A 6,347-nucleotide genomic window follows, 5' to 3' on the forward strand; every position below is an offset into this window, starting at 1 on the left:
GAGCCAGACATCCTGGAATGTGAAGTCAAGTGGGCCTTAGAAAGCATCACTACAAACAAAGCTAGTGGAGGTGATGGAATTCCAGTTGAGCTCTTTCAAATCCTGAAAGATGATGCTGTGATAGTCCTGCACTCGATATGCCAGCAAATTTGGAAAACTCAGCAGTGGCCACAGGACTGGAAAAGGTCAGTTTTCATTCCAATCCCAAAGAAAGGCAATGCCAAGGAATGCTCAAACTACCGCACAATTGCACTCATCTCACATGCTAGTTTCCCTGTTAATGTAAAACTATTCTTAAGAAAGTGAAATTGCTCAGTCGTGTACAACTCTTTGTGACCCCATGGACTATAGCCTACCAGGCTCCTCTGTCCATGGGATCTTCCAGGCAATAGTACTGGAGTGGGTTTGCCATTTCCTTCTCCAGGGGATCTTCCCAACCCAGGGATCAAACCCGGGTCTCCCGCATTGTAGACAGACACTTTACCGTCTGAGCCACCAGGGAAGCCTCTTAGAGCCCTCTTAAAAAGTGAAAGTGAAGCCACTTGATCATGTCCAACTCTTTGTGACTCTGTGGACTGTGTCCATGGGATTTTCCAGGCAAGAGTACTGGAGTGGGTTGCCATTTCCTTCTCCAGGGGATCTTCCTGACCCAGGGATTGAACCCGGGTCTTCTGCATTGTAGGCAGATGCTTTACCATCTGAGCCACCAGGGAAGTCTGAAAAACCAAACAAAACACAGGCTTCACATCCAGAAAGTCTGGCAGAATTTACCTCTTTAACCACCATACTATCCAATTTTTTTTTTTTTTCTGAAGGTTTGTGGGATCTTAGTTCTCTGACCAGGGATTGAACCTAGGCCCATGGTAGGGGAAGCACAGAGTCCTAACCACTGACCTGCCAGGGAAATCCTCTCCAGCTTCTACCAACTTTTGATAGAAGTTAAAAAAAAAAAAAAGAAGAAGAAGAAATATGTACATATAAAGTAAAACAAAGAGATTGTGCTTACAGGTCAGGTTGCCAGCCCTCCCTCATCCTTTCTAGAGGGCAGCCAAGGCTTCAAGGCTGCTAACGCTGCCTGCTGCCTCTCGGGTAGTGTGTGATGAAGAGCACCTGACGTGGTGTGAAGCCAGCCTCCCCAGGGCCCTTTGGTCTGGAAAACAGCTGTGCGGAATCTGGGGCACCCAGAGCAGCAAACTTTATCAGTTGGCCTGTCCCAAAGCCTCTGAGAAGACTATCTGCTGGTGCAGCTACGCCTCCAACTATTCTATTTTTAGAGAAAGGCATTCTTTCCAGGGCTGTGCTTCTGACAAAGGGCCCAGGGATGGAGAGAAACAGTCCCTGAGCTGGCTCAGGGTTCAGCTCACTTCTGCATCCATTAGAACTCCCTGGAATAATCTCAACCCAACAGCTAATATTAACACTAATAACAAGAGGATAACAATATTAACCTTTCTCAAGCACCCTCTGTGTGCAAAATATTTTAAACACCTTATCATACTGACCTTGGGACAATCCTATGTGTGTGTATGTGTGTGTGTGTACTCCATCATTCAGTTGTGTCTGACTCTTTGCCACCCTAGGGACTGTAGCCTGCCAGGCTCCTCTGTCCATGGAATTTTCCAGGAAAGAATACTGGAGTGGGTTTCCATTTCCTTCTCCAGGGGATCTTCCCAACCCAGGGATCAAACCCACGTCTCTTGTGTCTCCTGCATTGGTAGGTGGATTCTTTACCACTGCATGACCTGGGAAGCAATCCCCTGCAGTAGGTGTTATCCCAGTTTTGCAGGTAAGGGAACTGAGGCTCAGAGAAGTTTAACTTCTGCCTAGTGAATGGCAGAGCTGACATGCAAACTCAAATTTTTCTGACTCCAAACTCTATGCATCCTCTTCCCATTTGTCATACTGGGCCCCCTAAGGGTGTTGGAATGAGTTACACAAAAGGAGATTGGGTCAGGCTCTTTGCCATTTAAACTTAGTGTCCCAGAATTGAAACTAAAGCAAAACAACAGGGGTTTTCTCAAGCACAGTCTGCATCCCATTTACCCCACCCTACTATGCATTTGCAGCTGAGTGATTTGATGACCCCAAACTGATGCAGTGAGAAGTCCCTGCTGTCAAGTTTGATGTGGACCTTGGAGACCACCTGGTGCAACTCTCTTGTCTCCAGATGAGGGAAAGGAGAGAGAGAGAAGTTCAACAACTTGCCCAAGCTCGCACAGCAATTAGAGAAAAGCAAACACAGATGTGCAGAGTCCAAGTCTGGAGTCCCTCCCACAGAATCAGCCCCACCCCATCAACATGACCCTAACTGACCAGGATCCAGAATGAGCCCTCCTGTCTGTCCCAGACACCTGAGATGGAATAATAGTGAACCCACACCACTGCTCCTTCCAAAGGGAAATGGGAGTGGGACATCTCTGTGTGTCCAGTGGTTAAGACGACTACGTGCTTTTCCTAGATTTCCAGGTTTGACCCCTGGTCAGGCCCAAAAAAATTTTTTTTAATTTTTTAAACATCAAAAAAAATGTTTTTAATACTAAAAATTTATTTAACTCAATAGAAGAAACTCTCCAACAAGAGAAAAACACAGCCTGTAGGGAATTCAGGTTGGTTTTTGGTCTTTCAGGGAGCCAGGCATCTCCAGATTCCCAGTCTACTCACATAATCTAGTCTCGTAATCACACAACTGCTCTTTTGCCATTCTCTCCTATAAATAGACTTCCTGAGGAATCATCATAGATATCTACAGGCAGAAACTGCAAGCAGAAACTTAGCAACTCCAGGGTCCCTGCTTCTCCAAGATGGTGTCTGGTGTACTTCACCTGGATCAAGGAAATCCTGAAAAAATAGAGACAGATGAGTGAGCTCGTGGTGTCAGTACCACCCTGTTTCAACACATCTCATTCCAGCTTCAGCTCATCAGTGTGTGGAGGATGGTAGGTGTCAGTCAAGGAGAGACGACGTCACAGCAGAGGCTGGGCCAAGCTCCCCTTAGCTTTCCCTGCCATGATAATCTAAAAGACGCCAGAGTCACCAGGACCAGCTTTATCGTCCTTGTTCAGTGGTCACTTGCAATGCACCAGACTTTTTGATAGCTCATTGATTCCCAAAGTTGCGAGTTTGTTCCATCAGTTCTAGAAGTTCTATATTACCAGTAGTTTTAACAATGTGGCTGGAGCTGACCACAAACTTGGGCAAATATTGACATTCCTTAAAGATGTGAGGTGGTATCAGCCAAGTATTGATAAGCAAGTTTGCAGTGGGAGAGGGAAAATTTGACAAGAATTAAGCTTCTGTCTTTCAGGTTGTTATTGTCATTTAATCCCCACCATGATGTTAATATCATCTCCAGTTGATAAATGTAGAAAGACGTTCAAAGAGGCTCAGCAAGGTCCCCATGGCCAGAAAGGCAGGAAATGGTAGAACTAAACTTCCACCCCTAACTGCCAGCCCACACACACACCAGACATTCCCACGACAGGCAATGCTGGTTTCCTACCTAACCTCTCCTTTCTTTCTTGTTGATAGGCTCCTGGTTGCATTGAGGCAGCAGTGTGCCCACCTTCAGGTGGCCCCAGAGTTTAGTAGCATCTACCACCCTCTGAAATCACCTCTAACAACTGGGCTGCTGTTTGAAGGACAGCTCAGAATTCGCTTCCTCAGAAACCATCTTACACACAAGAGTCAGTAAGACAGAGATCACTGCATTTTCAGCACACTTCTCTTCTATGGGGTAAGCCAACTCTTACAGATTAACTTGGGATACCACCATTTACAGCATAATTTCTGGAAAAAAATGCATTACAAGATCTATGCACCTGCTATTCCGTACCACCCACTCACCCAAAAAACAAAAGAGACTTTGTGATTACTTTTTAAGGTTCAAATTAATTCAGAGTTTACAGGTCCAAACCCAAAGCTACTTTCGTATTAACCAGCCCTTTCTTGGGCCTCCCTGATGCCTCAGACAGTAAAGAATCTGTCTGCAATGCAGGAGACCTGGGTTCGATCCCTGAGTCGGGAGGGTCCCCTAGAGAAGGGAATGGCAACCCATTCTTGCCTGAGAGAATTCCATGGACAGAGGAGCCTGGTGGGCTACAGTCCAAAGAATCATAAAGAGTTGGCCATGACTGAGCAACTAATACTTCGCTTATAGAAAGATCTAGGAATATCAAAAATACCAAAAGGGTATTCCTAAAAGTATACTTAAATATGGTGTATTTCTATCCAATCTTACTTCGCTTGATTAAATTGAAAGACAATCTTCCCTGTAACTGAAAAAGAAATCTATTCTAGTCAAGAAGATGAAATACTGCTACTGTTTGCATTTTCCAATTACAGTGCCTCACTTCCTGCAAGACTTCCACCATTAGGGGAGCCCAGGGTTTGTTAGCCTTGGCACTGTTGCCATTTGGGGCCAGATAATTCTTTGTTGCAGGGCTGTCCTGTGCACTGGAGAATGTTTAGCAGGGTCCCTGGCCTCTACCCTACAGACGCCAGGAACACTTTCTCTCTCAGCTATGACAACCAGAACCATCTTCAAACATTGCCAACCGAAGGGCAAGCCCACCACTAGTTTAAAGTCACCGGCAAAGGCTAATAAACTAGAAGGCTCTATTTACTCAAAGGGCTGCACTAAACCGTATACAGCCAGGAAACATACCCATGAAGTAAGAAGGACTGAGCCTTCTAGAAGACAGTGTTCTGATAGCAAATCCTACTCCCTAAAGCAGGGAGCAGAGGGGCACTGAAACAGCACTTGGCTGTAATCACAAGGAAGGTCCATTACCCAAGCCATCAAGAAACACAGCTTCAGAGAGCGTATCCCCTGGTGCTGGTTCCCAGGGATGGCGAGTGAGACAGAGTCCCCTCAGGGCCCTCTTCCTGGCCTGGTTCCTCTCACTCACACTCGGGCTATAAAAAGCCTGCCTTTCCCACTTCTGTTCGTTTTCCCCCACCCCAGCCCTCCACCTGGGAGTCGAGAGTAGCGTAGATGGAGCTCCTTCAGGGCTCATGTTTCATTTCACTGCTCACTTCTGAAGCCTCCTTTCTCGGAACAGTTGTCTGAGCTCGGCAGTGCTGCTGAACAACAGTTCAGCATTGAGTGAGGATCTAATCAGTTTCACAGAGTACTCTGGGAGACATCTCTGGAATCCAGCTTTGGAGAAGTCCACTAAGCGGGCACTTTTTGTCATCCTAGGCTGAAATCTCAGGGGAAACCCTTATCTTCCACCCTGGCATTGTGCATTAGGAAAGCACAAAATTGGAGTTTACCCAAAAACTTGCCAAGCACATATGAGCTCTTGTCCAGGTTATTCCAACCCTGTGTGTATCTTGTTAACTTATCTCAATAAATTCTGAGTCTTTCTCAGAGTCACTCTCTTTTACCACAATGATCACTGATGGTAGAAAAAATAAATATAAATATATATTTAGTCACTGGCTAGCAGCAATTTGAGTTCACATGATCAAACAGAGTAATACATTATTCGTTCATTCAAATGCTCCAGGAGGGCCAGGAATTCTGTTTTTGGTTCTTTGGTTATTTGTTGAATAAATTAATGTCCACTTCGGGGTGCTATCATTAGGGCAAAGAATTCAACAATGAATAGGACTGATACAAGCCCTGCCTTCAGGCAGTTTCCCTGCCAAAGAAGAGCAAGAAGTAAACAAAACAAACTGTGGTAAGAGCTAAGTGGAGTGAAACTGGGGAGCAGAAGCAGCCAGCACAAATAGGGTGGTCAGGGAGATCCTCTTTGTGGAAATGCCCATTAAGCTGAAACCTGAAGAAGAAGAGCTGGCCTGAAAAGATTTTCAGGGGACACACACATACACATATGCACACACATGCAAACCACAGGCACACATACACACATAAATACACATGCAGAGATGCACATATGCACACACCTATACACATACACACATACATATGCAATACATTCATATATGCATATGTATCCACCGAAATACACACATATGCAGATATACACATATACATACACATACATACACCCTTGGTTCAAGGGACTATTTCAGGGCTGAGGGAAAAGACTAGCACGAAGGCCCTGAGACTTGGTTGTCTATATTACTCATTGAAAAGAAGGTAAAAAGATACTATTACTCATAATAATGGTATTGACCATAACACAGGGTGATACATATATAAGAGGACACTGAACTAGTAATGGTGCTGGATGAGATAGGAAAAGAAAGATCTTCATTCCTGGGTTTAACCCTGGATATAATCCCAGATATATAGATTTTATAACTATGGGCTTAGAAGTATTTTTTAGTTTACATTTTTAAATTATTTATATTATTTTTTAGGGAGAATTGTGATTAAA

The 6,347-nt window shown here is 44.7% G+C and overlaps 1 non-coding gene across 1 annotated transcript; it reads right to left on the reverse strand.

Annotated features, from left to right (window-relative positions):
- Window positions 1-640: 640 nt before the first annotated feature.
- On the reverse strand, window positions 641-713 carry TRNAC-ACA (transfer RNA cysteine (anticodon ACA)). Its single transcript has one exon. It is a non-coding gene; the product is annotated as a tRNA-Cys (tRNA).
- Between the last annotated feature and the right edge of the window lie 5,634 nt (window positions 714-6,347).

This window comes from Ovis canadensis, chromosome 3 (genome assembly GCF_042477335.2).
Source record: "Ovis canadensis isolate MfBH-ARS-UI-01 breed Bighorn chromosome 3, ARS-UI_OviCan_v2, whole genome shotgun sequence".
Classification (NCBI taxonomy): domain Eukaryota; kingdom Metazoa; phylum Chordata; class Mammalia; order Artiodactyla; family Bovidae; genus Ovis; species Ovis canadensis.